The following is a 10,113-nucleotide window of genomic DNA, read 5'->3' as shown; positions in this document are numbered from 1 at the left end:
ATATCCTCTTCTTAGTCAAATTCCACAAGAGCATGCATGGTTCTCAGTAATAGATTTGAAGGATGCCTTCTGGGCCCGTCCATTAGAGGTGGGGAGCAGGAATTTGTTTGCCTTTGAACGGGAAGACCCACACTGCAAATGTAAACAGCAACACAGGTGGACCTGCCTCCCACAGGGATTCACAGAGTCCCCTAACCTATTTGGACGAGCCTTAGAGGATCCTTTAAAATCCTCTGTACCTGGGGAAGAAATACAAATTCTACAATATGTGGATGACCTGCTAATATCAGGCAAAGATCAAGAACAAGTCAAACAGGCCAGTATAAGTTTACTAAACTTTCTGGCAGATAAAGAATTAAAAGGATCAAAGAAAAACCTCCAATTTGTAGAAGAAGAGATAAAGTACCTGGGACATCTAATTGGAAAAGGGTAGAAAAAGCTCAGTCCTGAAAGAGTTGTGGGGATCCTGTCAATTCCACCACCCAAGACTAAAAAAGATGTAAGAAAGCTAATAGGTCTAATGGGCTCTTGTATATTATGGATTGATCAGTATACTCAAGCTGTAAAATTTTTGTATGAAAAATTAACAAGCACAGAACCTGTAGTCTGGACTCTGGAGGATACCGAACGGTTCCAAGACTTAAAGGCTCGATTGACGAAAACCCCAGTTTTGAGTCTGCCTAATTGAAGAAAACCATTTGATCTGTTTGTTAATGTTAATGAATGGATAGCATATGGAGTGATAACCCAAGGCTGGGGGGGAAGCAGGAAGCTGGTGGCTTATCTGTCAAAATTATTGGATGTGGTTGCAAGAGGGTGGCCAGCCTGTATTCAAGCTGTGGCAGCCACAGCTACCTTATTAGAAGACACTCCAAATCCTACATTAAATGGAAGGATTTCAGTACACACATCCCATTATTTGAGGACAGTGTTAAGTCAAAAACTCCTCAGTGGCTAACACACAGCTGAATCCTGAGGTATGAAATAACCCTGATGAATGTCAAGAATCTAGAGACTGTCACCTCAAAAGGTTGAAACCCTGCTCAATTCTTAACCGGGGAACCAAAAATGGAAAATTTAGAGCATAATTGTATAGAGCTAATTGAGATGCAAACAAATGTAAGAGAAGAGCTAGAAGAAGACCCCTTACCATATGGAAGGATCCAGTATATAGATGGATCCTCCCAAACAGTAATGGGAAAATGGGCATCAGGATACGCCATTATTGAAGCAGAGGAAAACAAAGAAAAAGGGAAATTACCCTCAAATTGCTCTGCACAAACTGCGAGGTATATGCCCTAAAGAGAGGTTTTGATTTATTAGATGATATAGGGACAATCTCCATGGATTCTCAATATGCCTTTGGGATAGCTCATACCTTTGGAAAAATCTGGCCAGAGAGGGCATACCTTAACTCAAAGGGGAAAAATCTGGCACATGAAAGTCTGATAGGGAAGCACTTGAATCCCTCAGAGGACCAAAAGAAATTGCCACAGTCCATATTAAAGGCTACTAAAAAGGGGATACCCCTGAAATCCAAGGAAACAAATTAGCAGACCGGGCAGCCAAAAAAGCAGCCTTTGAAATGCTGGACTCAGTCATAGTCCTAAGGGTAAAAAAAGACCACGGGAAAATAAAGGAAGAGGGGGTTCCAGTTTTCAAGGACAAGGAGCTAAAAGAAATAGAGCAAATGGGAGCAGTAAAAACAGGGGATGGAAAGTGCTGGACCCCAGATGGATGATAAATATTCAACTGAATAATAACCAGGAAAGTGATGGAAGAGATATACCAATTAACTCACTGGGGAACACAATGAATATATGATCATTTCCTGAAATATTGCATGGGGACAGGAATATATGAAATGGCCAGATCCATCACAGGAGAATGTCTAACCTGCCAAAAAGTCAACAAAAAGGTAATGTGAAAAACATCTCCAGGAGGGAGGAAATTAGCCATAAGACCTTTCCAGAGTATTCAGGTTGATTTTACTGAATTAACTCCAGCCCCAGGGTATAAACACCTATTGGTCATACTTAACCACCTAACCCACTGGGTTGAAGTGTTCCCCACAAGAAACTCAAACTGTGACAAAAGTTCTCTTGGAAGAAATTCTTCTGAGATATGGGCTAGTAAATCTTATTGATTTGGACTGTGGCCCCCATTTTACATCCAGTGTTCTGCAACAAGTCATCAGGGCCCTGGGAATAAAGTGGGAGTTACACACCCCTTGGCACTCTCAGAGTTCTGGGAAGGGCGAGAGGGTGAATCAAACCTTAAAGCATATCTTAACAAAATTGGTCTTAGAAACCCAATAGAACTGGGTCAAATGTTTACATCTAGCCCTATTACAAATAAGAACAAGAGCCAGAACAGATCTAGGGGTCTCTCCTTATGAAATGCTGCTTGGGCTGCCTTTCTTGCTTACCCTGTACAGTACCAGGGAACATCTAGAAGGGGGCATGACAATGCAAAAATACTTAGAAACAGTAACAGCAACCCTGGAAGAACTAAGGGAAAAGGGACACCTTCCCCAAACTTCCCCACTGAACTGTAAAATACGTAGTATTAACCCAGGAGACCGGGTATTGATTAAATCATGGAAAACCTCTCCGCTCACTGCTCGCTTTGAGGGCCCCTTCCAGGTGCTGCTTACAACAAACACCGCAGGAAGAGCAAAGGAGCGGGGGTGGACACATGCAAGTCCAGTGAAGGGTCCAGTACAACCCCCAAATGAGGCAAGCAAATGGACTATAGGCAGCAGAGACAATAAAGACTTGAAATTGGTCCTGAAGAAAACAGCAAAAGAAGCGCAACCCTGAACACAACTCCCCACGGGAAGCATCTACATTGTTATCCTTAAATCCTTAAAGCTTGTTAATGTTTGTTATAGTACAAGGTCAAGTTTTGTTCAGCTAAGAATGACAATCAAAATAAGATCTCAGTTTCTGGTACTGTTCCATAGAGCGCTCTCCTTGCAACCCTAATTGGGACCAAATTGAAGAAAGGGAGTCGGTACAATAAAGGTCATGGCAGAATGTCTCCAGAAGAAGGGAAAACCAGAAGTGGGAGGCAAGACTGGATTGGGAACTACCTCCAGGAAATACTCTCTGGGCACCGAGAAAACCCCTGTGGTTCGAGAGGTGAGGAGGCCAGCACGTACCAGACTCCCACTGGTAGCAATGCTACTACTCACCCACTTTGGAGGAAGTGGAGGAAACACTTGTGAGAAGTGTTACTATCCCTTGTATAGAGGAGATACAGTACGTGTACTCATCAGAGTACACACAGACATGAATCCCAAATGCATCGATCACTCCCAGTTAACAACCTGTAAAGAAGAAAATAAACTATATGGGCTGGCTAAAAATATTGCAAACCCAAGCCAGAGGATGTCAGGAGAGTGCCCTGTGAAAGAAAGATGGGTATGCTTTGAACAAGGAAGTGAAACCAACTCAGAGGATACATTCAAAGAGAAAGAAGTGTAATTGAAAAGACAAAGGGATAGAGAGGGACAAATATACAGAAAGAATCTTTTTTATCAATATGGTACAAAAGAATTTAATTTGACTCATTGTTGAGTGTGCAGGGGGACACACTTAAGTGAAATTTGGCCATGGGACAGTATCAGTTTAGGTCCCCTAGACATTTTTAAATGGATTACATCAAGAAAAAGCACAGTGGTACCCAAAAGAAGGGAAGGTGAGTGGAAGCTTAAATCAACAACAACAGGGGAAGAGTTCAATAACATTAAAAAGTGTGTGCTGGATTGGCACGGCTAACAAATCAGCCATGGCATTGCCTTCTGCTAAAAAATCTGGAAGAGAAGAATGTGAGCGAATGTGCATTACAAAGTAAAGTTCTTGTTGAATGGAAAGAAGTAGGATTAACTTTTTAAGCAAACTGTATAACTGATCATCAGAAACTTCTTTCAGCAGAGATCCTTCTGCTCTTTCCACCACACCTGCAACGTAAATTGAATCCGTTACTAAATTAAAAGGAAATGTGAATTTTGAAAAGACCCGTACAACTGCTGCTAACTCTGTAATCTGTGCAGAACCATCTACTTCCTCAATATCTGATTCCCATTTTTTTGTCTCTGAATTTTGCCAAGCAATCACAGACCTTTTAGACTTCCCAGAACCGTCTGTAAAAAATGTGATTGCCTCGAGGGGTGCATTACTTCTTAAAGGCTTATGAATTAATTTTAAAGATGAACTTAATAGCTCATGTTTGGGACAATTGACTGAAATTTTTCCTGCAAAATTTTCCAAAGCAAATTGCATGACTTCTGAATTTTGAATTAACCATTCTAAATAGATGGATGTTGGAGGCAGGAAGATTTCTGCAAAATCTTTTCCTGCAAGGGAAAGCATTCAAGATCTAGCCTTGATAATCAATTGTGAAATAATTTCAGGGCAAGTTGTTATAGTTTTACCCAATTGACGGGATAGGAAAACCCACTCTAAGATTATCAGATGGTCCTTCTTCTCTAGATCCCACTGGAATATCAAACCATGAAGCTGTGGACTCTCTCCTAAAACTGCAAACAAAAAAGACAGGTTAGGATTATACCGATGAGCCTGACGTGACTGGATGGCTCTCATCACTTTGTCCAAAGCATTTTGAGCTTCTTTGTTGAATTCTCACGGTGAGTTTAAAGCTGTGTCTCCTCTCAACAAATCTGCCAGAGGAGCCAAGTCCTGATTTGAAAGGCCTAGTAGTGGACGAAGCCAGTTCAGAGTCCCCACGAGCTGCTGCACTTCATTCTATGTCTTTGGATTTGTCCTCAGCTGGAGTGGCTGCGGGGTTACCGTTTGTTCTGTCATCCTGTATCCTAAATATTTCCAGGGAGGAAGTGTCTGTATTTTTTCCTTTGCTACAGCGAGTCCTGCTTTCTCCTCTGCTGAGATGACCTGATCTGTTGTCTCTTGCATTGATGCTTGGTCCTTGGCTGCTACTAAAATATCTTCCATGTAATGTAATATGAGAGAATTTGGATATTGTGCACGAACTGAGGAAAGTATTTTTGCAACATACCACTGGCATATACTCGGGGAATTTCTCATTCCTTCTGGTAGAGAAAGCCAATGATATCTTTTCAAGGGTGCTTGCTGATTTATGGATGGGATGGAAAATGCAAATCTTGGTGCATCATCTGGATGCAAAGGAATATTGAAAAAACAGTCTTTTAAATCAATAACAGACAACTTCCAATCTTTTGGAATCATAACAGGAGAGGGTAAACCTGGTTGTAAAGAACCCATTTCTTGAATCACTTCATTAACTTTTCTGAGATCCTGCAACAACCTCCACTTCCCACTGTTTGGCTTTTTGATTACAAAAACTGGGGTGTTCCAGGGACTAGTAGTTGGAGTTAAGTGACCTTTGTTTAACTGTTCCTGTACCAACTGCTCTAAAGCAGCAAGTTTCTCTTCGGGTAAGGGCCACTGGCTGACCCAGATGGATGTATTAGATGTCCATGTCAGTTTTAAAGTGTTATGTCCATCAACAGCTTTTGTTAAAATCCAGTTTCTAACCTCACACCCCATTGCGACAAAATGCCCCGGCCCCAAAGAACAAAATCAGCTCCTACAACGAATGGTCTTGTGGTGGCAACACGACCTGCAGGCCCCTCAAATGTGCCTGAGTGGGAGCTTCGAAAGCTCTCACAGTGACCACCAATAGCTGCCAGCTGAGCCAGCGCGGGCACCGTGGTCCAGTCCTGTGGCCATTCCGGTGTCAGATGCCGTCTGCTCCGGGATCTGTCAGGCCACTGAGGGTGATGGCTGCCCGAGGGGCTGCAGCACACAGGTGAGCTGAGGCCGCCCGCGGCTGATGAGCCTGCTCCAGGCCATGGCAGCTGTGCTGTTCTGGGACTCTGGTAGGAGGAAAGCTTGTGCTGTGGTCAGTCCTTTGGGTAAAAAGCATGGAGGGTCTGGACACAAAGCTAACGCTGTAATTTCCTGTGAACAGGTGACAGAGAGCACAGCTGGAATGACATAAAAACCTTCTGCATGGGATCTGCTCACTCCCACGATCAGGAACTGACGTGGTTGTGGTTCAGGCCCCAGCTGTCCTGTGGGCACTGTGTGAGCAATGGCATTGGTCAGCACCACTGGCTGGGCTGGGGACAGCTCCAGTCTGGCACCTGGGGACATTGTGGTCGGCAGTCCTGCACAGACGTGCTGCAGCTCTGACCCTGGTGGCCTGTGGTGCTCTCTGCCCCTGGTGCAGGGTTCCTGTGTCATGGCAGCCACTGCCCCGTGCCGGGCTGCACGTTTCCCGGCAGATGGCTCGGACAGCCCTGTGCTGGGTGACAGCTGTTAGCACGTGACAGAAACCTCTGCATCCACTGTTTCTGGGCAGTGGCCTTCTGCGGGCCCCAGGACATCCCCTTTGAAATGACCTCTCTGGCCACACGAATGGCACGTGTCCCTTGGAGTCTGCTGGTTTTCAATTGCACCTCTGAATGCTCTTAGAGCCTCTGCTAGGGCTTGTGTTTGCATTTCTGCTGCTTTTTCCTGCTGCTTTGGGGTGTTTTCCTGAGCTGCTGTGATGGCACTGGCCAGCACCTCTGCCTGCATGGCTGCTGCAGGCTCAGGGGTGCCCAGGCGGTTCAAGCATCCACGAGCTGGGTCAGGCTGGGCTCAGGATCCTGTGGCAATGCACCTAATACTTTTTTGCAGCTCGGGTTTGCATTAGAAATTGCGAGCCATTTTAATAACTCTTGTCTGGCTCGGTCTATTGGAATCTGCTTTTCTAATGCCATTTTCAAACAGTCCAAGAACTTAATATAAGGCTCATCTATTCTGTGTTTTATTTCTGTGAAATCTAGTTCTGGTTTGTTGCCATCAGGAACCTGTAACAAAGCTGTTTTTGCTGCTTCTTTGATATCCTGTAATACTTGTTTATTGAGAGTTCGGGCTTGTGTTTGAGGATCTGTATGAGCTCCTCCACCTGAGCTGATCTATAGTCAAATTTGCAGTGGCTGGAGTTCCTGCATATGACCTCCTAAAAGGTCATTTAACAAACGTTTCCATGCCAGTTCCCACTGAGAAAATTCTCTTGGGGACAGCAGGGATGTGCAAAGCTGCTTTAAATCGTGTGGAGTAAATACATTTGCTGTAAAGGTGGCTTGTAAAAGACTTCTGAAATATGCAGAATCGCTACCATACAAACGAGAGGCTTTGCAAATCTCTTTTAACTCAGCAAAACTGATCTGCTGCCAGCTCCCTCTCGGTGCAGGACCTGCTGTGCACCTCACAGGAAAAACTTTTAACTTTGATGCAATTCCCCACTCTCCTTCCTGAACTGCATCCTTTCTTATCCTCTGCCAGGTATCTGTGACTCCTTGTGTGTTAAACTCTTCCTTAGATTATTTGGAATTACATTGTGGAGCATAGGAATAATTTGTTTTTTGTTCCGGCAAGGTGTCAGACATGGGCGCCGCCATCTTGGACAGGGTGACTTCCGGGCATCACATCCGGTTCCCACGCTCGGCAGGGAGGGGGCGTGCCCTCCCGGGCTGTGGGTGGGTACACCACCCAGGCTCCGCCCACAAAAGGGGCGTGTCCCTGCTCTGATGGGCAGGAGCTCAGGGAGGAGCCACCCAGGGACTGCTGGGAGCCCGAGGAGGAGGGCGAGCCACGCCCACGAAGGGCGGAGCTGGGCCGGGGCCATCATGGCGTCTGCCATGAGCTCCACTGTTCTCAGAGTGGGCACAATCGGCTCGGCTTTTTTCCATTGTACTGCCAAAATTCACCGATTTCTAGCACCAAAGGGAGCTTTTCAGAGGGAATACAGAGGACTTAGGTATGGCAGGGATTGTGAAAGATGTGGTTTGCAGAGGAGCCTGGCCAGGGCTGGTCTGCTCCCCTCTCTCCCAGGACGGGGGTGGGGAAGGGGGAGGGCGGCTGGCCTGGCCACCTCCCAGCCGCTCCTCCGGGGTTTCTGGTTCTCGACTGGGATAAGGGAAGGCTTCTGGGTCCCCTCAGAACTCCTCTTTCTCCTCTCCTCCCGGTCCTGCTGTTGCTGCCTGCATTCTGCCCTGTCCCTGATCTTTGCTTGCTTGTGTGCATTCTTTGCTTGCTTTGCACTTTCCATTGTTACAAATTTTAAGACCGTCCTGAATATTGGACGCAGCTTTAAGTTGGACTTCTTATTCTTTTCCATGTTATATAATTTCAGTCCAACCAAATCCCAGAAGTCTGGATCGAGTTTCTGAGACATGTCTGAGTTTGGGAACTCTGTTAAGACTCATTTTACAAGCTTTTTAAGCTGTTTGTTGTCAAACTGAATATCTTGAATTTCTAACTTATAATTGAAATATGAAAAAAAATCCTGCTCAGCTAAAGACAACCGATTTCCCATGGTGGCACTCACCAGAGTTTTCCAGTTGTCCTTCTTGGTATGAAATTCTTCCCCGGTCCTGGGTCACAACAGTGACAAATCAGCTGAGCTGATCGGCAGAGTCCTCTGAGGCTGCGATGCTGCTCCAGTCCCGTCTCCGATTACAGCCTCCTCTTCACCAGTATGAGGCTTTGATTCGAGATTCCCTCTCAATCTCAAATGCCTTCTTCTGGGTTTTCTATTTTAAAGCGACAAAAAACTCAGGTGCAGGCCTGCTCCCCCAAAACACGCAAATATCAAGTAAAAATGTCCTATTTTGATGGAGATAATCAAAAAATCCCTAGACCATCTTCCTCAATAGGAGAAATACTGTCCGGGTGCCACATGCTGGGTTCTTTTTTCTGGGGCCAGGTGTTATAAACCTTCAAAAAGGGAACCCAGCACACCCAAGGATAGCTTAGCTATTACCTTTGGCAAATAATGAGCAGGATGGCTTCTGCTGCAGTGTTAGAAACAAAAAGGTTTAATAAAAGGCAAAATGACAAACCGAAAAATCCGATGCAGGTACAGCAGTCTGCCACTGGTATAAACACCTTCACAAAAGACTCGTGGTCCTTTTGTCCTCCCCTTTTCTACCTGATGGGTCAGGCGGGACTTTTTGGCTACTATCCAATTAGGTGACCCAGAGTTTTTAGTGAAGCCCCTGGGGTCTTACGAGGTGGCTTTTCACCTGATCATTGGGAGAAACTTCTGGACTTCTTTCCTTTTTTGGGGGACAAAGGCTACCTTTGCCACTCTGTCATTAGGGGGGCACTCTCCTACACCTCCCCACTGGGGAACAGCTCCATCTGATCCAGCTGTGCCTCTTCCGTTCTCCAGAAATCAAAGGAGAGCCTGTGCAGAAGGAAGCATTTCCCCGAGGAAGCAGTGCTTCCATGCCAGCCTCTGCTGCAGGAAGGGAGGCCATGCCAGGCACAGACACAGGAGGTAATTGCTGTGCCTCTGGGCCTGAGCCCTGCTGAGGCTTGAGCTGCCCTCTCTGCTGCTTGGCAGTGCGGGCACAGCCTGGACTAGAGCAGCACAGCCCAGGGGAATTATCCCGAGCAGGCTCAGGGCACTGAGCAGTCCTGCCGGGGTCCCTCCATGGGAGACATGTCCTGAAACCTGGCAGCGACTGCACGGGGTGCCCACGGTGGGGAAAGGACAGAGGGGGAGAGCAAGGCTCCAGTGTGTCCTGAGAGGGCCTGGCTGTTTGCCCTTGGGATCTGGGGGGTTTCCCCACAGAAGGAGGGCAGGAGGGACAGAGGGAGGGCAGGATGGATAGCTGTGGCACTGCCTGCTGCAGTTTTCCCCCATGCTTTAGGGAGGATTTCTTCTGTGTGTGAGGGGGAGAGTCCCAGGTCCCTGCACTGCGGCAGCCACCCCTCCCAGGGATGTTGCTGAGGGCAGGGAAAGAGTGTGGAGAGTGACCAGGAGCCAGCCCAGAGCTCCCCAGGCCCCTGGGCAGCTTTGGCCATGTCTATTCACATCTGGCTCCCATGGCCTTACCCGACTCCCTGGCAGTGCCCAGTTCCCTGTGGCAGAAAGAGATCCCAGCACACACTGGAAAATGTTCTCATCTGTGCTGCATTGTAGATGAGGGTGCTGGGAAGGCTTCTCCATCAGCTTGGATGAATAAAGTTTTGAAGCCCTTGGAGCCTCCTGCAGGTATGTTCTCAGTGTGCCACCAAGGAAGAATTGTAGACAAGCGGGCAGGCACCA

Source organism: Passer domesticus, chromosome 9 (genome assembly GCF_036417665.1).
Source record: "Passer domesticus isolate bPasDom1 chromosome 9, bPasDom1.hap1, whole genome shotgun sequence".
In the NCBI taxonomy this organism is placed as follows: Eukaryota; Metazoa; Chordata; class Aves; order Passeriformes; family Passeridae; genus Passer; species Passer domesticus.
Note: the sequence above shows the minus strand (reverse complement) of the source record.